The 24863-nt window shown below is 42.2% G+C and overlaps 1 protein-coding gene across 4 annotated transcripts in view; it reads right to left on the reverse strand.

Moving 5' to 3' along the window:
* LOC111960400 (Kv channel-interacting protein 4) overlaps nucleotides 1-24863 on the reverse strand; it is a 303730-nt gene that overhangs the window by 21563 nt on the left and 257304 nt on the right. The window lies entirely within an intron of this gene.

Here is a 24863-nt window from a genome sequence, read left to right on the forward strand (position 1 = left end):
TTTTGGAACCAGCCCACCTGTCGCTGTTGTCTGATATGATCATTTTTATCACCCATGTTGCTAATGCAATCCCATTGAAATGCCATTCACGCAAAGGCCACTGTAATGTCTTAAAGGCCTACAGCCAGGTGAATCTCAGCCACAGTCTCAAGAGGGGTAGAATATAGGCTAGTAGTGTACGTTCATTGTCAGTTTAGCCATACCCACTTGATGATCCCTACAATTTGATGTTATTTGATATTAAGGTCAAGGTTAAGCTTCAAGCACACTTCCAAAGCCAACCAATCGAGGAAGATCTTTTCACATCCTTGCTTGGTCCCTCAACTACAAAATCAGGCAAAACCCCCAAACGCTTGGCGGTGTCCCGATCTCTCCTCATGAAATATCACAGCAGAGGTAATTAGCGTTATCGAAACCCAGGAACAAGGGCCCTCTGGCAGGGAGCCTCCTCGAGATGGGGGCCGTTGAACTCGGAGAGGCGCTTTAATGGGCCTGTAATGATGGCAGCCGCCGTCTCGGGCCTGTCAATGCCAGCGGTTGTCCTCAGAGCCGAGCACTTGAAAAGTCTCCCTTGCACACACTCACCTGAGGTATGTCAGCGTCTCGCCACCCCTCATTAGCCCTGAGAGGAGTCTTGTGAACAGTGGCCAAAATGCTACGTCTCTTCTCAGTATTGGATTAACCTGCCGAAAAGCTGGTGTGTATGTGTGTGTCTACAAGCATCAATAGGATAGGGAAGACACTCTCATAGCTCATATGCTGCCAATTTCAGAGTTTCCCTTTGATGTTGGTGAAAACCCTATGCTCCCACTCCAAAAGAATASAGTATCTTGTGATCTGGTTTATTATGCTAATGACAAGGTGCTCGTCGTCCTCAGATTGCTATAATCAAATCCTGCCATCCCTCACACTTTCATTCACACTGTCAAGTCAATTAAACACACACAAAGGCCATGGTGAGTCTGTCCAGTCCACTGAGCGTGTTGGCACCACACGGTGAGGTAAGAAACTGCGTGACGGTGATTCTTCAATAGAGCTATGGAGGCTGACTCTACAGTGAGCTGGTTGGATGATGAATGGGACACACACAGGAACACACAGACAGTGACAATCAGACAACCCAGATTAACGATTCACCCGTTTCTACTGACTCAGTTATGATATAGTCATAGGGTTTCAATTCATGTTTGTGTTATTTAATAGACAAAGTACAATAAACAGGTGGGTTGTCTCAGACTTAGCTTAACACTTCGCCTTCAGTGTCTAACCCAGTTCATTGACATCTTCCATATTGGCATTTGCATGTCTTTTCCCATGCATCTTATTTCTCATGACATTAAGGAGCTCACTCAGTGAAGTTTGAAATTGATTTGAAACGGGAGGGATTAGACTTTGATATTAGGTCCCACATTTTGTGTAGAATCTAAAGTAAGGATTAGGTCTCTAAAAATGTTTCCTTGGTGGTGCCTCTGGCCAGTGGCCAGCCACATAAGGACACCAGAGAACAGACTGGAGAAGCAGTGACTGCTGGCCTGAGGTTCCTTTCAAAAACCTCACTGACTGTTCTACAACACCACAGAGTAAAGGGTGGGAGGTAGGATAATATTTAGGAGGAAAGAGAGGTAAAGGGGGGAAAGAAAGAAAAAGAGTGTGAGAGAGAAAGATGTTCTGAGAGAGAGAAAGATGTTCTGGGAGAGAGAAAGTCACTTGCTTTGGCTACTGGCAGATGACTTTTTGACGGCGGAGCACGGTAAGAGCTTCATTAGTCGAGCTTTGACGCCGCGCCTGTTGCCGTTCTGAGGGTAGACATAACCTAGGACAAACAGCATGGTGAGTGAAACAGTTACCCTGACAACCGACGGCTGCTGTGCATGCTGGGAGACTGAAACAGAATGGAGAGTGCAAGCTGTGGAGATGAGTTACTGTCACAAACGGCTCTCAAGACAACACTGGACGGGAGTGCATTTACGTGCCATGTGTAAACATTCAGAGTCAGCACATACAGTGGGGCAAAAAAAGTATTTAGTCAGCCACCAATTGTGCAAGTTCTCCCACTTAAAAAGATGAGAGAGGCCTGTAATTTTCATCATAGGTACACTTCAACTATGACAGACAAAAATTAGGAGAAAAATCCAGAAAATCACATTGTAGGATTTTTAATGAATTTATTTGCAAATTGATGGTGGAAAATAAGTATTTGGTCACCTACAAACAAGCAAGATTTCTGGCTCTCACAGACCTGTAACTTCTTCTTTAGAGGCTCCTCTGTCCTCCACTCGGTACCTGTATAATGGCACCTGTTTGAACTTGTTATCAGTATAAAAGACACCTGTCCACAACCTCAAACAGTCACACTTCAAACTCCACTATGGCCAAGACCAAAGAGCTGTCAAAGGACACCAGAAACAAAATTGTAGACCTGCACCAGGCTGGGAAGACTGAATCTGCAATAGGTAAGCAGCTTGGTTGAAGAAATCAACTGTGGGAGCAATTATTAGGAAATGGAAGACATACAAGACCACTGATAATCTCCCTCGATCTGGGGCTCCACGCAAGATCTCACCCCGTGGGTCAAATGATCACAAGAACGTGAGCAAAAAATCCCAGAACCACACGGGGGACCTAGTGAATGACCTGCAGAGAGCTGGGACCGAAGTAACAAAGCCTACCATCAGTAACACACTACGCCGCCAGGGACTCAAATCCTGCAGTGCCAGACGTGTCCCCCTGCTTAAGCCAGTACATGTCCAGGGCCGTCTGAAGTTTGCTAGAGAGCATTTGGGATGATCCAGAAGAAGATTGGGAGAATGTCATATGGTCAGATGAAACCAAAATATAACTTTTTGGTAAGAACTCAACTCGTCGTGTTTGGAGGACAAAGAATGCTGAGTTGCATCCAAAGAACACCATACCTACTGTGAAGCATGGGGGTGGAAACATCATGCTTTGGTGCGTTTTTCTGCAAAGGACCAGGATGACTGATCCGTGTAAAGGAAAGAATGAATGGGGCCATGTATCGTGAGATTTTGAGTGAAAACCTTCCATCAGCAAGGGCATTGAAGATGAAACGTGGCTGGGTCTTTCAGCATGACAATGATCCCAAACACCACCGCCCGGGCAACGAAGGAGTGGCTTCGTAAGAAGCATTTCAAGGTCCTGGAGTGGCCTAGCCAGTCTCCAGATCTCAACCCCATAGAAAATCTTTGGAGGGAGTTGAAAGTCCGTGTTGCCCAGCAACAGCCCCAAAACATCACTGCTCTAGAGGAGATCTGCATGGAGAATGGGCCAAAATACCAGCAACAGTGTGTGAAAACCTTGTGAAGACTTACAGAAAAACGTTTGACCTCTGTCATTGCCAACAAAGGGTATATAACAAAAGTATTGAGATAAACTTTTTGTATTGACCAAATACTTATTTTCCACCATAATTTGCAAATAAATTCATAAAAAATCCTACAATGTGATTTTCTGGATTTTTTCATTTTGTCTGTCATAGTTGAAGTGTACCTATGATGAAAATTACAGGCCTCTCTCATCTTTTTAAGTGGGAGAACTTGCACAATTGGTGGCTGACTAAATACTTTTTTSCCCCACTGTATATTCCTCAAAGGAAAATGAAGCATCTCAAATCTGGGCACAAATTATCAAAGTGCATGCATCTCATGTCAATTCAGTGTGCAGATGCAGCCTATAAGACCTTGTTTAAGCAGCTTGGGCTCACAATAATTCAGTCAAGTATTGAAAAATACTGCAATGCAGTAACTTTGCTATTACAACACTGGTACATCAAAGAATCTATCCACTTCAGTATGGCAATATTGTATATTTTTTCATTTTTAACTGTATTTAACTAGGCATTTAACTAGGTATTTCCTCACTGTAAATCAGCTCCAGAGTTTTATGTTTACTGTATTTATATTATATAATCTGTGTATTGACTTKTGTCTGTATTCTGTTTGCACATTGTCATTTGCTGGCAGTAGAGATTCAACCCTTATCAGTCATTTTGATCTCCTATTGCAACGTCTGCTCCATGGAAACCAGTCAGTATGTTTCATGACTTTTTAATATACTGTAGTATTGTGGCACTAAGTCATCACTGTAAGAGTGGCTTTGAATACAATCTGTAGCACGTGACCTCAGGTTGGACTTCAAATCTCTAAACTTTTTACACACACAGTCAAGCGTATCGCTTCACAAAACACACAGGGGTCCATATTGTACTTGCTACTGTGAGCAATATTATACATGACTGACAAATGGGTAATGTTGCACGTAATCCACTCTCGCAACAGCATKGTGTGTCAACACAATTTCTACCCACTCAAGGGGATCCACATGCTCAATCTTTATGATCGCTATAGCGTGTAATAAAAAACCCTACAAACCTTATCTACTTAGTGTTCTAATGGTGCCCAGCACTCAACATGAACGTCTTTAAATAACACGTTTAAGAGTCCTCTCTTACAAGCACTAAAGTTGTTTCTACCCTCTTGCCAGAGGCAGTGCCGAAAAATGTAGTCCAAGGCTTTAAGGTAAGCGTAGGCATGAGACAAGCTCTCAAATGACGTCGTTCACCACTCACTTCCAACACTTGTAATTCCAAGACAGCTTTGACGTTAGGTATAAAGAATAACAGCGGTGTTGCGTGTTTGTGAGGAACACACAGTGAGGACTCAGACACTGACAGCCTGTAGATGGGAAATCTATAGTGGCGAAAGAGGCTTCACTTCATTTGGGACTTGTTCAGTAGGGGGCTACATTTAGCAGGTTGCAGATCGAAATACACTATGTAGAGCTTATAATGGTCTGACACAGCAGTATATGTGACAATGGTCAAACACAGCAGTATGTGTGACAATGGTCAAACACAGCAGTATGTGTGACAATGGTCAAACACGAGCAGTATATTGTGACAATGGTCAAACACAGCAAGTATTGTTGACAATGGTCAAACAACAGCAGTTGTGTGATCAATGGTCAAACACAGCAGTATGTGTGACAATGGTCAAACACAGCTGTATGTGTGACAATGGTCAAACACAGCAGTATATGTGACAATGGTCAAACACAGCAGTATGTGTGAATTATGACATACAATGTATAGTTAGATTCTAGAATATACAGTGCATTCGGAAAGTATTCAGACCCCTTCCCTTTTTACTTTTTTTTTTACATTTTTTTATTCAAAAATGAATGCCAAAAAATAATCTCAATCTATACACAATACCCCATAACGAGGCGAAAACTGGTTTTTGGAAATTTTTGCAAATGTATTAAAAATAAAAAAACAGAAATACCATATTTACATGTGTATTCAGACCCTTTGCCATGAGACTCGAAATTGAGCCCAGGTGCATCCTGTTTCCATTGATCATCCTTAAGATGTTTCTACAACTTGATTGGAGTCCACCTGTGATAAATTCAATTGATTGGACATGATTTGAAAAAGGCACACAACTGTCTGTGTAAGGTCCCTCAGTTGACAGTGCATATCAGAGCAAAATCAAGCCATGAGGTCGAAGGAATTGACCTTAGAGCTCGGAGACAAGATTGTGTCGAGGCACAGATCTGGGGAAGGGTACTAAAACACTTCTGCAGCATTGAAGATCCCCAAGAACACAGTGGCCTCCATCATTATTAAATGGAAGAAGTTTGGAACCACCAAGACTCTTCCTAGAGCTGGCCACCTGGCCAAACTGAGCAATCGGAGGAGAAGGGCCTTGGTCAGGGAGGTGACCAAGAACCTGATGGTCACTCTGACAGAGCTCTAGAGTTCCTTTGTGGAGATGGGAGAACCTTCCAGAAGCACAACCATCTCAYCAGCACTCCAACAATCAGGCCTTTATGGTAGAGTGGCAAGATGGAAGCCACTCCTCAGTAAAAGGCACGACAGCCCTCTTGGATTTTGAAAAAAGGCACCTAAAGAACTCTCAGACCATGAGAAACAAGATTCTCTGGTCTGATGAAACCAAGATTGAACTCTTTGGCCTGAATGCCAAGCTTCACGTCTGGAGGAAACCTGGCACCATCGCTACGATGAAGCAGGTGGTGGCAGCATCATGCTGTGGAGATGTTTTTCTGCGGCAGGGAGTGGGAGACGAGGGAAAGATGAACGGAGCAAAGTACAGAGAGATCCTTGATGAAAACTTGCTTCTTCAAAGTAGCCACCTTTTGCCTTGATGACAGCCTTGGACACTCTTGGAATTATCTCATCCAGCTTCACCTGGAATGCTTTTCCAACAGTCTTGAAGGCACACTTAACCAGCATGGCTACCACAGCATTCTACAGCAATACACCATCCCATCTGGTTTGGGCTTAGTGGAACTATCATTTGTTTTTCAACAGGACAATGACCCAACACAACTCKAGGCAGTGTAAGGGCTATTTTACCAAGGAGAGTGATGGAGTGCTGCATCAGATGACCTGGCCTCCACAATCCGCCGACCTCAACTAAGATGGGTTGGGATGAGTCGGACCGCAGAGTGAAGGAAAAGCAGCCAACAAGTGTTCAGCATATGTGGCAACTCCTTCAAGACTGTTGGAAAAGCATTCCAGGTGAAGCTGGTTGAGAGAATGCCAAGAGTGTGCAAAGCTGTCATCAAGACAAAGGGCGGCTATTTGAAGAATCTCAAACATAAAATATATTTTGATTTGTTAAAAACTTTTTGATTGCTACATGATTCCATATGTGTTATTTCATAGTTTTGATGTCTTCAGTATTATTCTACCATGTAGAAAATAGTCAAACTAAAGAAAAACCCTGGAATGGGTAGGTGTGTCCAAACTTTTGACTGGTACTGTATGTTTTTTATATTTAACAAATGTGCAAAAATTTTGCTTTTTCATTATAGGGTATTGTGTGTAGATTGATTAGGGGAAAAAACGAATTGTATCAATTCTAGAATAAGGCTGTAACGTAACAAAATGTGGAAAAAGTCCAGGGGTCTGAATACTTTCTGAATGCACTGTAAATATAGAAGCTGATTAATGACATTAATCTGGTTCGTTCTTCGAGACAATATCCATCCAGGCCAATAACTGTGTGAGCTATGTCGCAGACAATCTCGCAGACACAATTGCCTCCTCCTCTAGCATGATGTCAGACAATTTTATTGACCATACGGTCAGATGTCTTGCGTTTGTCATCCATTCTTGTTACCACACTGACACACACCCTTCTGCTGACTGGCAAGGAGAAGTCTGTGCGTKCTCGCTAAAGACAAAGCGTGTTGGCAGTTCTTTGGAGAGCAGACATTTATGTGGAATGATTAAGGTAGTGCAGTGACAAGCCTTTAGTAGCTTGGTGTTTCAACTAGAAATGTTTTAAGCAGTGGTGGCAAGGGTAAGGGGGTGCATTGCTACTAGCGTTAGCACAATGACATGCTAGCTGTTCTCATAGACTTCCAGTCATTGAGCCAACGACTATCCATTTAAAAGTGCGTCTAGGCAGAAATATATATATACTGCATATACAACGTTTTTGCAGCGGTGGCAATAAACAAAGCAGTGGGCCACCGCTGCTAAATGAATCTAGGGGAAACACTTAGTAGCTCCACTAAGAGCTAAAGGGAATAAGTAAAGGAAGTAATGTGACTAGTGTGGCCAGTATTGACGACATTCAAGGATAAGGTTTTTGTCTGAAGTGAATGCGCTTATACGAACATATAATTGCATGTTTTGTTATTTTCTGGAGCTGTGCAGTAAGGGAATAAGTGTCTGACTTGAGAAATGGCAGACAACAGTGGAATTAATGTAGGGTCTGAGTGACGCGGCCCTTAATCAAGGAGGAAAAGAGCATGCAGCCAGTGTGTCTGGAGGAATACATGCCCTTTGTTCCTTTATTGACTAAATGGATGCGATATGTAATATGTAGGGGACAGCTTTGACTATGAGTTGGCAGGGGTCACAGTGACTGCTTCCTTACCACTGCTCCAGTGAATTGTCGTGCCAAGTTCGTAGTGTGACACAGTATTAATGATACGCAAAGGTRGAGTGTTGTTGTCCTAACCAAGACACTGTTGTAATATGGACAAACTGGGGACCCAGCATTTAAAATCATAACGCAGCATAAAAACACAACATGCACACTGCTGTCATTTCATACTTTTGCCTTCTGTGAAAAAGTYAACAAAACCTGGAACAGTTAGTTAACAAATAGATTGACACAGTGTTACAGGAATGGTAGGTTGTTAAGTGCAAAGCTCATCAAACTGTTGGAGCATTTTACTCTGAACCAGTCTCTCATCAATAAAGTGGTTGCCTTAAATATTTTGCCCWAGAGGCAAAATGAGGAATGAGTTCCGATCCCGTCAAGGGTTATAGGAAAGGCAATAAATGCCCCAGCAAAACAATTACCAGGGGATGCTATTACTTTGCGGCCTGACAAACACAAAGTATGCAGTTATGCTAAAAGAAAAAAAGGATGCCAGAATAGTGCTATTCCCTACAGACTGACTTCAGTCACATCAAATCCCAACTGCTCAATTTCAGAAAAGTATGACATTCACAAGAGTAATTTGTCCTACAGTAGAGCTAATGGTTACAATTACACTCACTGCCATCAATATCATATATGGCCTGAAATACATGGTTTAATTATTTGATAGATTAATAGTATGTATAAACTCAATTGCCTTTGTTTCAGTAGACAAATAGTTAGACATAGTTGGGAATACTTATAATCAATTCATAGTTAAATAGCATTTTTCTGCTGAAACAAACAATTTGATGATTTCTGCTGCTGTGCTTGTGTAGGTCCTATTGTTTTGTTAAAAGGTGAAGGGTAGGGTTACCATAGTTCTGAGGGGCCACGTGCTGACGTTATTCAGTACACATACAATTCATTATTTTGCTGACTGAAAGTTCCCGCACATACAGTAGCTTATCTTATAAAGTATCAGCAGTTTATTTTTGCAGTTCATTTCTTACATTTAAGCAGACCATGTATTTTCCCTCAGATGACTTACAAGCTGAGATGCAGTATACCAAAAGCATGACAAAGTCCAGATCAGGGGAATCGTCCTGAACCTTTCCACGATGAACAGTATTCTGGGTGAATGTCCTATTATCAGAACAGACAAAGTATCATGAAGAGGAAACATAATTCACTTCCAGCTTTTCAATCTTATCCCTCATGTAAAGCTCTGATCTTCTCATGACTTGCATCAAACCTCATAGGTTAGCCTCCCCTAACAACATCCCTTACAAATATCCCCCAATAGTCCAATATTACTGGATCATCAAACAGAGATAAACCTCAGTTAGGCCTTACAGTGCTCTGTTCAGAAAGCCTTTGTTTCTCATGCCTGTCAAGGTCTTACCCTGGCATGAGTTAGCGTCAGATCCCAGACATTATGTTCGCTCTGTGGCGTCAGGAAGCAGGGATAAAAATAACAGGCCACCACTCAGAGGACCTACAACTTATCATCCGGCGACACACCTGCTAGTGTTACAGGCAATCATAATCGTGTGTCATAAGATCCTTTTCGTAGGTCTGTGGATCTCTTAACCGTGCCTGGAATGTCGTTCCATTACGGTAGATGACAGGTTCACCGTAATTACCGTAACCCGTGTTGACCTGAGGATATCCAGGCCTTGTTTGGTGATAATGCGGTCCGGTCGTTAACCAGAGGAAAGGAAATGAAACTCCTCTTGGGTGACGAGAAACCCAGTTGAATAATTGAGTAGAGTCATTAACAGGTGACCATACTATACCATATAGTGTCCACTCCAAACACGGAGGTAACATTAGCTAGCTGCTGGGAGGATGTCATGTCATTTGACAAGTGGAGGCATTTTTTCCCCCATATCATTTTTCGTTGGCTACAGCTAGAGATGCGGGTGCTATTTGGTTAGCTAGCAAGAAATGTGAATATGCTGAACTTGAACAACTTATCCACAGTTAGCATATATCTTAGTTGTCAAACAAATTAATTTAGAATTGATAAAATGGACGGGCAGGCAGGCAAGTACCCACTCAGTTGACATAATGTGGGTTGGGACAAGCATGCATTGGCAGGCAAGCTGCAGAAGGGCGAGCAAGCTACCATTCCCCATTGTATATCAGTGCAATTTTGACGGCCAACTACAAGCTGAAAAAGTTTGAGGGTTTATCTACTGTTCCCTCGTTAGACTTTAGCTCATCTCACTCTGGCTAACATTAGTTGTTGATTTTGTTGTTGTTGATGTGCATAGGCAACTGAGGGAGAGAGAGCCTATCTCCATGGTTCTTTGATCAATAGGATTGTAAAGTTCCCAAAGGTAAGAGGACCCATGGTATTTACATATTTACAGAAATCCATTCAGGTGCATTTTGTGGCTTTTGGTTAATGCTTTCTAATGATCTGAAGTCGTGCTGTTGCTACTGCCTGTAAACACACAGTCCAGTTCAAAGTGAATGATGGCAGGCCCATGTGGCAAATGGTTTATTTGCATATAGGCCGACTGTAGCTATGATTGGCTATGGCACACCGGTCTGTGTAAAGTACAGTCCTATGCAAGACAGGTGTTTTTATTAGTATTTATTTACTGCAGTGTCTATTAATTGTCCAAACACACAGCCGCTTTCCCACTCTATATTGCTATAAGATTTTCACAAATGCCTTACTCCACATCAGGGGTTCCCACATTTTTTTTCTCTCAGGCCCATCTACCAGCATTGGGGAACATCCCGGTGCACCATGTKTATTTCTATGGGCACTGTTCATGAAACAAACTGTTCACACACTTGTTGGTTTAGACTTGGAGAATATTTTGTCATGAGCTGCAGATACATTTTTGCAGGTTTAAAGCTCATTATCTTACAACTCTATACATTTTGTCTTGTCTAATGTGTATTAATGTGATATGAGTGACTCTAGCATTACAACAACAAAAACATCGATAGGCTAACAAAACGTAGCTAAAGAAAAGTTTGCTGACGTGGGCTGGTTGATCTGGACATTTCTGACAAYTTATAAATAGCTCTCTAAGGTTTGCAATGACTGACATGACAAGAGGAAACTGATGATGTACTAGCCAATTTCAAAATTGCACCTTGTGCATTATACTATTACAACTTTCAAGTCCTTGCCGATGACAAGCATWCCCATAACATGATMRAGCCACCACCATGCTTGAAAATATGAAGAGTGGTACTCCGTGATGTGTTAGCACCAAACATAAATCTTTGTATTCAGGACATACATTTATTTTTGTTGCCAAATTTTTAACTTTTATTTTAGTGCCTTATGCCTTCCTTTTTTTCACCCTGTCATTTAGGTTAGTATTGTGGAGTAACTACAATGTTGTTGATACATCCTCAGTTTTCTGCCATCACAGCTATTAAACTCTGAAAATGTTTTAAAGTCACCATTGTCCTCATGGTGAAATCCCTGAGCGGTTTCCTTCCTCTACGGCAACGGAGTTAGGAAGAACACCTGTATCTTCGTAGTGAATGGGTGCATTGATACACCATCCAAAGTGTCATTAATAACTGCACCATGCACAAAGGGATATTCATTGTCTGCTTTTTTAGGTGCCCTTCTTTGCAAGGCATTGGAAAACATCCCTTGTCTTTGTGGTCCTTTTGTTATATTAAAAAATTATGTTAAACACTATTAATGCACACAGAGTCCATGCAACTTATTTTTTGACTTACGCAAATGTTTATGACTGAACTTATTTAAACTCGCCATAACAAAGTGGTTGAATAGTTAACTCAAGACATTTCAGCTTTTCATTATTAATTCATTTGTAAAAAATTCTAAAAACAGAATTCTACTTTGACATTATGGGGTATTGTGTGTAGACCAGTAACAACATCTAAACTGTATGTATTTTAAATTCAGGCTGTAACAACAAAATGTGGAAAAAGTCAAGAGGTGTGAATACTTTCTGAAGCCACTGTACATGAAGAGAACAAACGGTCATAGGGCTAACACGATTGGAACGGCAGGTCAGTATCAGTTCTTTCTACTTCCTGGTTGCTTGTGCACTAAGAGTGAAAAGGAAGCCTGGTCGGGACAAACCATGTGTTGTGATCTCACGACATACGACACACCACAGCACACTCTGGTTGACACACTGAATCCTGAACCAAACTCTAAACTGATCTTATCTCCACCTCAACCATCTCCTTATTTAGTCTCCATTGGGACCTGGCAAGACAACAGAAGACCGAAGCAAGAGTCTTGTATTCACAGTAGGCAAAGCAACATTCCGCCATTGTCCATTTCTAAGGAAATGTATAAAAGTGTATTGAAAAGTCACTCCACCTGTCAGTGGTGCGATATGTGACAAATTTCAATGAGTGTGAAAGTGTTCTACGGGCATTGAACATGTCAGGATGGCCAACATCACAACAGTCTGGGGAAGGTTATTGCCAGAGAGCGTTATTGGACCCGCACTCGCATGGTATTGATGTACGGTACCAGTCAAACATTTGGACACAGCTACTCATTCAAGAATTTTTCTATATTTTTACTATTTTTCTAAATTATAGAATAATACAAGACATAAAAACTATTAAATAACACATATGGAATCATGTAGTAAACAAAACACTTTTAAACAAATCAAAATATGATTTATATTTGAGATTCTTCAAAGTAGCCACCCTTTGCCTTGATGACAGCTTTGCACTCTCTTGGTATTCTCTCAACCAGCTTCATGAGGTAGTCACCTGGAATGCATTACAATTAACAGGTGTGCCTTGTTAAATGTTAATTTGTGGAATTTCCTTCTTAATGCGTTTGAGCCAATCAGTTGTGTTGTGACAAGGTAGGGGTGGTATACAGAAGATAGCCCTATTTGGTAAAAGACCAAGTCCATATTATGGCAAGAACATCTCAAATAAGCAAAGAGAAGCGACAGTCCATCATTACTTTAAGACATGGAGGTCAGTCAATGCGGAAAATGTCAAGAACTTTGAAAGTTTCTTCAAGTGCAGTCGCAAAAACCATCAAGCGCTATGATGAAACTGGCTCTCATGAGGACCGCCACAGGAAAGGAAGACCCAAAGTTACCTCTTCTGCAGAGGATAAGTTCATTAGAGTTACCAGCCTCAGAAATTGCAGCCCAAATAAATGCTTCACAGAGTTCAAGTAACAGACACATCTCAACATCAACTATTCAGAAGAGACTGCGTGAATCAGGCCTTCATAGTCAAATTGCTGCAAAGAAACCACTACTAAAGGKRACCAATAATAAGAAGAGACTTGCTTGGGCCAAGAAACACGAGCAATGGACATTAGATCAGTGGAAATATATCCTTTTGTCTGATGAGTCCAAATTGTTATTTTTGGTTCCAACCGCAGTGTCTTTGTGAGAGTAGGTGAGTGGATGATCTCCGCATGTGTGGTTCCCACAGTGAAGCATGAAGAAGGAGGTGTGATGGTGCTCTGCTGGTGACACTGTCTGATTTATTGATTTAGAATTCAAGGCACACTTAACCAGCATGGCTACCACAGCATTTTGCAGCGATACGCAATACCATCTGGTTCGCGCTAAGCGGAGCCATCATTTGTTTTTCAACAGGACAATGACCCAACACACCCCCAGGCTGTGTAAGGGCTATTTCACCAAGAAGGAGAGTGATGAGAGCTGCATCAGATGACCTGGCCTCCACAATCATCCGACCTCAACCCAATTGAGATGGTTTGGGATGAGTTGGACCGCAGAGTGAAGGAAAAGCAGCCAACAAGTGCTCAGTATATGTGGGAACTCCTTCAAGACTGTTGGAAAGGCATTACAGGTGAAGCTGGTTGAGAGAATTCCAAGAGTATGCAAAGCTGTCATCAAGGCAAAGGGTGGCTACTTCGAAGAATCTCACATTTAAAATATATTTTGATTTGTTTAACACCCTGCAATGAGTAGGTGTGTCCAAACTTTTGACTGGTATTATATATGCATATATATGCATGTGTGACAGGGAGAACAATGTAACCCAAGTGAGAATGKAGGACGTACTATGGATTTCAAATTGCAACCCAAGTTCCAATATTGGCGGGAGCATATTTTCTTTAATTCTGCTTTCCAGGAGGCAGTCAGTAGGTGTCTGCTATAACACCAATCAATCCACATGTTCTTTCGGAGTTGAAATGAGGATGAACAGACTATTCCTTAGCAGATGGTAATGAACTGGAATTACACAGCGAGAGACAGAGTATGAATGCAAACGGGAGAGTCCTGCAGTCTGGGCAATGGTAGATTTAAAAGYTTTTGGTTCAGTCCTGTGGAAGAGGTTGACCAGCATGAGATCGGTTTGACCTGCTCTCCTGCCATTTTACCGACATCACTGGTGCACCTGCTTTTCCCAGCACATTCCTGAGATTTTGGAGAGCCGGATCTGATCGCCCCCAGATTGACAGTTAGTACAGCAGTTCTGGCGGCTTCATAATTAGCCACTCAGAAGCACATCTGCTCATGTTTGGGGATGAGCCTCACTAACTTTCCACTTTTTTCCCTCCAGAATTTGAAAAGAGGCAAAATCATGTCAGGTAAGGCTTAGCTAATAATATCAAAATGATGGTGATTAGGCGCGAAGCCAGATCTGGTGGAGAGGCTTGAAATTATTTTAACCCACATAGGCGCCAGGGGAAGTAGTGTTCAACTGTTGCACCCATAAATATTTCAACCACCTGCCTCTCAGTCAGATGGAGAAATGGTGCTGGTGAGCCCCAAGGGGATGGAGATCTGTCTTTCAGACTGACAGACAACTGAAGCTTTGGTTGGTGAGGTTTCGCGTTTGAAATTTGATACAATCCTCTGGCACCAGAATAACATTTCTGTTCATGTCCATCCGCCAAACTTCAACAAATGCCTCATCATTACAATCTGTGACGCGAAAGTGGACACACCTTCACTTATAACCTGGCCCAAGCACATTTTAGAGTCAAGACTATGAAGCTAGTTTCCAAATGTGATTATAAAGCAGCAACATCCAGGTACGGTCAGAGACAGAAATGTGTACACCCACCACAGGCAACACGTGCCATCATTTTTTATCAGGGAATATCAGAGCGCTGCGGTCAAAGGTGCTGCTCAACGAAGCAGGTGAGCGCAAACATAAACACGMACCTTGTGCCTTCAAGACCCCAAGCTGTTTTATCTGATGAGGCAAGAGGCATTAGTCTCTTTGCAGAGTAGCAGACAGCAACAATTCACACACATATACAATGAGACCCTTTCCTTATTGAATGTTGGAGCAGCACATACTGTATAAGGCCATAGACAGCTTAGTTGAGGCATGCCAAACTGACGACTCAAAAGGAGGCATTTGCTTTTACAGGCAGTGGAAAGGGGGAAATCTATTTGCCATTGTCTCCACTGTCAACCTGAATATTGACCTTTTTAAAGTCTAGCTTTTTGGAGACAGTGCCAGAAAAAAGCCACGTCCACTGACAACCACTGGATCTTGTGTACAAGATGGCTGTGTGTGTGTGTGTGTTTGTGTGCAATGTTGGCATTCCAAGGTCTAGTTTGTAGGAAGGGGGTGCGACCAAGTCGCACCTGTGGTGCCCTAGGGCTGTATTCCAATAGTCCGCCTGAGTTTACGTTTCCTGAGGAGTAATAGATTCCCCTTGGCCCTTTCACCGCCACAAATATTTGCAAATGATCCAACACAAATGCTAGACCAAACAATGGACAGCCGTCAAATTACTTCTCTGCATCGGTGTTGTGTCTGATGTACAAAGTCGATTGAAGATGGTACTTTCGACCACACTCTTGACTACCTAATGGGGAAGGCTCATTATCTCCCACATAGCCATGGAAAAGACGGGGGACGGTAGATACAAATAAATGCAGCCATTCTTTCCCATTTGCTACATCTCAAACACAAACTTGCCTTAAGATTGCAGTCTGGGAAAACAATATTACATAGCAGTTATCTAATAAATCATTAGCATCTATACTGAACAAAAATATAAAACGCAACACGCAACAATTTCAAAGATTTTACTGAGTTGCAGTTCATATAAGGAAATCAGTCAATTGAAATAAATTCATGAGGCCCAAATCTATGGATTTCACATGACTGGGCAAGGGCGCAGCCATGGGTAGGCCTGGGAGTGCATATACCTACCCACTTGGGTAGAAGCCGGGTGTGGAGGTCCTGGGCTGGCGTGGTTACACGTGGTCTGCGGTTGTGAGGCCAGTTGGACGTACTGCCAAATTCTCTAAAACAACTTGAGGCGGCTTAAGGTAGAGAAATGTAATTCTCTGGCGGACATTCCTGCAGTCAGCATGCCAATTGCAAGCAGCCTAAAAAAAAACTTCACATTTTAGAGTGGCCTTTTATTGTCCCCAGTACAAGGTGCACCTGCTTAATGACCATGGTGTTTAAGCAGCTTCTTTATGTGCCACACCTGTCAGGTGGATGGATTATCTTGGCAAATGAGAAATGTTTATTAACAGGGATATAACCAAATTTGTGCACGAAATTTGACAGAAATACGTTTTTTGTGCATATGGAKATTTCTGTGATATTTATTTCAGCTCTTTACATGTTGCGTTCATATTTTTGTTCAGTGCAGTTCCATGTTGCTGGCTCTGAGAACTGCAGTGGAATGGCTTCGGATAGGAAGGCTGGTCATTGTTTCTGTGAACCCCGTGAATCCACACACATCAAGAGAACATCCCTGGTCATCCCTACTGCCTCTTATCAGGCAGACTCACTAAACACCAATGCTTCTTTTGTAAACGATGTCTGAGTGTTGGAGTGTGACCCTGACTATCTGTAAATTAAAACAACAAGAAAATGGTGCTGTCTGGTTTGCTCAATATAAGCCATTTTAAATTATTTATACTTTTTTTCTCATTTTGTCTGTCATAGTTGAAGTGTACCTATGATGAAAATGACAGGCCTCTCTCATATTTTTAAGTGGGAGAACTTGCACAATTGGTGGCTGACTAAATACTTTTTTGCCCCACTGTATGAAAATTGGGTACTTTTTCCACCACTGCTTTTCCCTGTAGCTGCTCCACCCACCAATTCACAGATATACAAAAATAAAAGTTAATGAGAGGTGAGAGAAATCTCAGGATCCTGTGCAATTAAATCTCAACTTTTATTTCATGAAATGAAGAAGCTCTTGAGTTTCACAAAATCAACTTGCCAATAAGTTTTCTTTCATTGAGTGTGCATATGAACCAAATATTGGTTTTAGAAGTGACAAACACATTTTCACATTCATGTTGCAATAACACATACATAATTAGATAACATGAGCTTTAGATTTWAAAAAAAATGACGTGCATTATTAAAGAAGTTGGGGGGGGGATTATTAAGACCCCTTCCCTTTTTCCACATTTTGTTACGTTACAGCCTTGTTTGAAAAATTATTAAATTAAAAAATGTCCTCATCAATACCCCATAATGACAAAGCGAAAACAGGTTTTCCATTGATCATCCTTGAGATGTTTCAACGTTGAGAGTCCACCTGTGGTAAATTCAATTGATTGGACATGATTTGGAAAGGCACACACCTGTTTATATAAAGTCCCACAGTTGACAGTTTATCTCAGAGCAAAAACCAAGCCATGAGGTCAAAGGAATTGTCCGTAGAGCTCCAAGACCGGATTGTGTCGAGGCACAGATCTGGGGAAAGGTACCAAAAAATGTCTGCAGCATTGATGGTCCTCAAGAACACAGTGGCCTACATCATTCTTAAATGGAAGAAGCTTGGAACCAGCAAGACTCTTCCTAGAGTTGCTAGCTCCACAATGAAATAGGGTGCAGGACAGGCAGCAGGCTGTTAGCCAGCCTGCCAGCTTAGMGGAGTCTGCCATTAGCAAGTCAGTGTAGTCAGCTCAGCTATCCCCATTGAGACCATGTCTGTGCTCTCGACCTAGGTTGGGCGAAACTAAACATGGCGGTGTCCACCCTAGCAATCTCACTAGAATAAAGACCCTCCATTCCTGCCATTATTGAAAGAGATCGTGATAGCTCACAGCTCAAAATAGGGCTACTTAATGTTAGATTCCTCACTTCAAAGGCAGTTATAGTCAATTAACTAATCACTGATCATAATCTTGATATGATTGGCCTGACTGAAACATGGCTRAAGCCTGATGAATTTACTGTGTTAAATGAGGCCTCACCTCCTGGTTACACTAGTGACCATATCCCCCGTGCATCCCGCAAAGGTGGAGGTGTTGCTAACATTTACGATAGCAAATTTCAATTTACAACAAAAAAAACAACGTTTTCGTCTTTTGAGCTTCTCGTCATGAAATCTATGCGGCCTACTCAATCACTTTGTATAGCTACTGTTTACAGGCCTCCTGGGCCATATACAGCGTTCCTCACTGAGTTCCCTGAATTCCTATCGGACATTGTAGTCATAGCAGATAATATTCAAATTTTTGGTGACTTTAATATTCACATGGAAAAGTCCACAGACCCACTCCAAAAGGCTTTCGGAGCCATCATCGACTCAGTGGGTTTTGTCCAACATGTCTCTGGACCTACTCACTGCCACAGTCATACTCTGGACCTAGTTTGTCTCATGGAATAAATGTTGTGGATCTTAATGTTTTTCCTTATAATCCTGGACTATCGGACCACCATTTTATTACGTTAGCAATCGCAACAAATAATCTGCTCAGACCACAACCAAGGAGCATCAAAAGTCGTGCTATAAATTCTCAGACAACCCAAAGATTCATTGATGCCCTTCCAGAATCCCTCTGCTTACCCAAGGACGTCAGAGGACAGAAATCAGTTAACCACCTAACTGAGGAACTCAATTTAACCTTGCGCAATACCCTAGATGCAGTTGCACCCCTAAAAACTAAAAACATTTGTCATAAGAAACTAGCTCCCTGGTATACAGAAAATACGCGAACTCTGAAGCAAGCTTCCAGAAAATTGGAATGGAAATGGCYCCACACCAAACTGGAAGTCTTCCGACTAGCTTGGAAAGACAGTACCGTGCAGTATCAAAGAGCCCTCACTTCTGCTCGATCATCCTATTTTTCCAACTTAATTGAGGAACATAAGAACAATCCAAAATGTATTTTTGATACTGTCGCAAAGCTAACTAAAAAGCAGCATTCACCAAGAGAGGATGGCTTTCACTTCAGCAGTAATAAATTCATGAACTTCTTTGAGGAAAAGATCATGATCATTAGAAAGCAAATTACGGACTCCTCTTTAAATCTGCGTATTCCTCCATTTTTTTTATTTTACCTCTTGGGGAAGTCATTAGAAAACATAATGTTAACTTTCAKTGCTATGCGGATGACACACAGCTAGCTGTACATTTCAATGAAACATGGTGAAGCCCCAAAATTCCCCTCGCTAGAAGCCTGTGTTTCAGACATAAGGAAGTGGATGGCTGCAGACTTTCTACTTTTAAACTTGGACAAAACAGAGATGCTTGTTCTAGGTCCCAAGAAACAAAGAGATCTTCTGTTGAATCTGACAATTAATCTTGATGGTTGTACAGTCGTCTCAAATAAAACTATGAAGGACATCGGCGTTACTCTGGACCCTGAGCTCTCTTTAGACGAACATTTCAAGACTGTTTCAAGGACAGCTTTTTTCCATCTATGTAACATTGCAAAAATCAGAAACTTTCTGTCCAAAAATGATGCAGAAAAATGTATCCATGCTTTTGTTACTTCTAGGTTAGACTACTGCAATGCTCTACTTTCCAGCTTACCCGGATAAAGCACTAAATAAACTTCAGTTAGTGCTAAATACGGCTGCTAGAATCCTGACTAGAACCAACAAATTTGATCATATTACTCAAGTGCTAGCCTCCATACACTGGCTTCCTGTTAAGGTAAGGGCTGATTTCAAGGTTTTACTGCTAACCTACAAAGCATTACATGGGCTTGCTCCTACCTATCTTTCCGATTTGGTCCTGCCGTACATACCTACACGTACGCTACGGTCACAAGACGCAGGCCTCCTAATTGTCCCTAGAATTTTAAGCAAACAGCTGGAGGCAGGGCTTTCTCCTATAGCGCTCCATTTTTATGGAATGGTCTGCCTACCCATGTGAGAGACGCAGACTCGGTCTCAACCATTAAGTATTTACTGAAGACTCATCTCTTCAGTAGGTCATATGATTGAGTGTAGTCTGGCCCAGGAGTGTGAAGGTGAACGGAAAGGCTCTGGAGCAACAAACTGCCCTTGCTGTCTCTGCCTGGCCGGTTCCCCTCTCTCCACTGGGATTCTCTGCCTCTAACCCTATTACAGGGGCTGAGTCAATGGCTTACTGGCGCTATTCCATGCTGTCCCTAGGAGGGGTGCGTCACTTGAGTGGGTTGAGTCACTAACGTGGTCTTCCTGTCTGGGTTGGCGCCCCCCCCCCCCTTGGGTTGTGCCGTGGCGGAGATCTTTGTGGGCTATACTCGGCCTTGTCTCAGGATGGTAAGTTGGTGGTTGAAGATATCCCTCTAGTGGTGTGGGGGCTGTGCTTTGGCAAAGTGGGTGGGGTTATATCATGCATGTTTGGCCCTGTCCGGGGGTATCATCGGATGGGGCCACCGTGTCTCCTGACCCCTCCTGTCTCAGCCTCCAGTATTTATGCTGCAGTAGTTTATGTGTCGGGGGGCTAGGGTCAGTCTGTTATATCTGGAGTATTTCTCCTGTCTTATCCGATGTCCTGTGTGAATTTAAGTATGATCTCTCTAATTCTCTCTTTCTTTCTCTCTCTCGGATGACCTAAGCCCTAGGACCGTTTCAACTGTTCAGTTTCAACTGTTCTGCCTGCGGCTATGGAACCCTGACCTGTTCACCGGATGTGCTACCTGTCCCAGACCTGCTGTTTTCAACTCTCTAGAGACAGCATCAGCGGTAGAGATACTCTCAATGATAGGCTATGAAAAGCCAACTGACATTTACTCTTGAGGTGCTGACTTGCTGCACCCTCGACAACTACTGTGATTATTATTTGACCATGCTGGCCATTTATGAACATTTGAACATCTTGACCATGTTCTTTTATAATCTCCACCCGGCACAGCCAGAAGAGGACTGGCCACCCCTCATAGCCTGGTTCCTCTCTAGGTTTCTTCCTAGGTTTTGGCCTTTCCAGGGAGTTTTTTTTTTCTACACCTGCATTGCTTGCTGTTTGGGATTTTAGGCTGGGTTTCTGTACAGCACTTTGAGATATCAGCTGACGTAAGAGGGGCTATATAAATACATTTGATTTGACCAAACTGAGCAATCGGGGCAGAAGGGCCTTGGTCAGGGAGGTGATCAAGAACCCGATGGTCACTCTGACAGAGCTCCACAGTTCCTCTTTGGAGATGGAAAAACTTTCCAGAAGGACAACCATCTCTACAGCACTCCACCAATCAGGACTTTATGGTAGAGTGGCCAGACGGAAGACACTCCTCAGTAAAAGAAACATGACAGCCCGCTAGGAGTTTGCCAGCAGGCACCTAAAGGACTCTCAGACCATGAGAAACAAGATTATCTGGTATGATTAAACCAAGATTGAACTCTTTGGCCTGAGTGCAAAGCGTCACATCTGGAGAAAACCAGGCACCGCTCATCACCTGGCCAATACCATCCCTACGGTGAAGCATGATGGTGGCAGCATCATGCTGTGGGGATGTTTTTCAGTAGCAGGGACTGGGAGACTAGTCAGGATCGAGGGAAAGATGAACGGAGAAAAGTACAGAGAGATCCTTGAAGAAAACCTGCTCCAGAGCCCTCAAGACCTCAGACTGGGGCGAAGGTTCACCTTCCAACAGGACAACGACCCTAAGCACACAGCCAAGACAATGCAGGAGTGGCTTTGGGATAAATCTCTGAATGTCCTTGAGTGGGCCAGCCAGAGCCCAGATTTGAAACCAATCCAACTCTCGATCTCTGGAGAGACCTGAAAATAGCCGTGTAGCGATGCTTCCCATCCAACCTGACAAAGCTTGGGAGGATCCGCAGAGAAGAATGGGAGAAACTCCCCAAATACAGGTGTGCCAAACTTGTAGCATCATACCCAAGAAGACTTGAGGCTGTAATCGCTYCCAAAGGTCCTTCAACAAAGTACTGAGTAAAGGGTCTAAATACTTATGTAAATGTGATATTTAAGTTTTTGGTTTTTAATACATTTGCAAAGATTTCTAAAAACCTGTTTTCTTTGTCATTATGGGGTAGTGTGTGTAGATTGATGAGGGGGAATAAAACAATTGAATCCATTTTAGAAAAAGGCTGTAACGTAACAAAATGTGGAAAAAGTCAAGAGGTCTGAATACTTTCCGAATGCACTGTATATCAGCCCTAAAATCTCACTGCCATGTGCCATGTGTTCAATGTTAGGAAACCGATGCAGAGTTGGGGTTCATTGAGTCTCACAACTTAAACTCAAGGAGCATGTCCATTACACATCAACAGCACTAAGTTACAATTGGTTTTGTGATGGATTACAGCGAGTGAAAGCACAGCAGAGGCTTTCACTTGCAATTCACATGAAAGGGTTCACCCCGTTCATGCCCACGCCAGTGGTTGTGACAACATTATTTATATCCTGCAAACTTCAAAGCCACTGCAGAATTCTATGAAAAGGTGGTTCCGTGTGGCTCAGTTGGTAGAGCATGACTCTTGTAACACCAGGGTTGTGGGTTCGATTCCCACAGGGGACCAGTAAAAAAATGAAAATGTATGCTGCACTACTGTAAGTTTCTTGTGTTAAGAGTGTCTGCTAAATAACTAAATTGTAAAGAGATATCTCTAATTGGGAGCATTCCCATTTGCTGATACCACAAAGCTCCCTGGTATTGTTGTAGCCTAACTATGATGTATCCAATCCAATAAAACTGCAGATTCCTTTGTTACGGATGGTCCCTTTAATCAGTCTTATGGCAAATTACAAACCTGTCTGTGTGGCTGATAGTTTTCACTGTTTCATACATCAAGCAGTGGTACCCTGAGGCGGTGGCATCCCCTTTAATGAAGTGACTTTAGACCAGTCAGCACTTTCACAACTCAAACTAAGATGGCATGAACTCACTCACAACAACATTATGTGCAGACTTTAAAATGTATGGGTTAAAGACTTTCAAAGCCAGACAAAACACTCTGACATTCAGGGATATCCGTCTGGAAAACAAAACGAAAAAACMAATTCATAAATATCTGATCAACCTTTGCATAATGCATGAGAACACCTACCTCCTCTGCATAATTACGGAAAATATATTTTTTTACTTAGCCTGATAATTCACGTTATCAAAGTGCTGATTGAGAGTTTTCCCTGTATTGTCTTGATTGAATAATAAATAACGGATGGGTTACTTCAGGCCTCAGGCAGTCAGCTTCAAAGCTCCTCAAACAAAATGGAAACGTTTCAAGAGAAAACAAAAATAAGATAATACTTCATACATTTTTCACAACAACCTTAGTGTAATTTAATTTAATAAGTATTTTACAGTCTGTGATATGGGCCACAAAAGCATAACAACTGCAGAGGTTTTGAATTAATTAATGCATGGCAACACTGTGAAGCCCTTATGGTCTTGAATAAATTAGTCAATCTAACACCTCAAACATTGTGAGACTTACATGGTCACACTGAATTCAAATGGCATTATGGAGATACATTACTGTTTTCCCCATTGCTCTGAAACCGAYGTCATTTAACCACCTACAACTTGAAAATCTGTCTGTAGCCCAATCTGTTATTAGCCTTAGGCGTCACAATCATCCAAAACGACTTCACCTCATCACTGTCACTCTCCCCTGTCAGAATTGATTAACTGGGATACTTTTATCAGTATTGATCAGCAGGGTGCTACTTTTTTTGTCTCTACCACTGTAATCCTAATTGACGGGGACGGTCCAGACCGTTTCAATAAGTTTCACTCCCACTGATGAGCGCTAAAGACAACTGAGGGGACCATGGGTCAGGACACCCTGGGAAAGGTCATGTCAATCACTCCAGCACTGTCTATAGGCATCTCTTTATTATCATCATCATCATCTTGCATGTAACAGATGTGCAGAGGTTTCCCCTTACAGACAAGTAGAGACTTTATGGCAGTAGAAAATAACGACATTTCTGTTTTATTAAGGACGGTGTCCAGACATGACAGAGTACGCCAGACGAGCCCGGTTGTAAAGTGAGACTTTAATGGACATTTGCAAAGATGTAAATAAACTTTAAGTGACTTGGTTGAGAGAGGGAGAGGATTTGCTAAGGTTTTTTTTCTTACAGTCCAATACTCTCAGTCAGAGGAGGCAACATACGGTGTAATGTGGTGTAATTTAAAAGGGACACTACTTAAGGCAACAAAATGATACAAAGCTCACATGGTCACTTAACTTTGATAAACGTGTAAATCAACACAAAACTGCATGCCACATAAAAATTGAGTGCTGGTTGAGTCACACACACACACACACACACACACACACACACACACACACACACACACACACACACACACACACACACACACACACCTGTCTCTTATACACATCTAGATGTGTATAAGAGACAGCACACACACACACACACACACACACACACACACACACACACACACACACACCTATCCATACCGACTACACAGTAAACATTGCATTAAATTCAACCAAGAATACCCCTTGAATTCTCATAGTTTTAGAATGACCCTTGATAAAGATATTGTGTCATATGTACCATAACAGCAAATAAATACCGGGAGGACAAGGAGCTGTAATTGCAAGTGTAAAAAGGTTACAGTGAAAACAAAAGGTTGACCAAACCAGGGCATTTGCACCACTAGCAAACTCTGCTGAAAGCCCAAGGGCAAAGCACCATCTCTGCCACAGACCCCTTTCAAAACCCAGCCTCCAAAACAAACCGCAGAGAGAACATTAACGTTATGTAAGACACCAAAGGACAAGGTTAGCAAAGAAATTAAAATGTCTGGAAGCCAT

Source organism: Salvelinus sp. IW2-2015, linkage group LG37 (genome assembly GCF_002910315.2).
Source record: "Salvelinus sp. IW2-2015 linkage group LG37, ASM291031v2, whole genome shotgun sequence".
NCBI lineage: Eukaryota > Metazoa > Chordata > Actinopteri > Salmoniformes > Salmonidae > Salvelinus > Salvelinus sp. IW2-2015.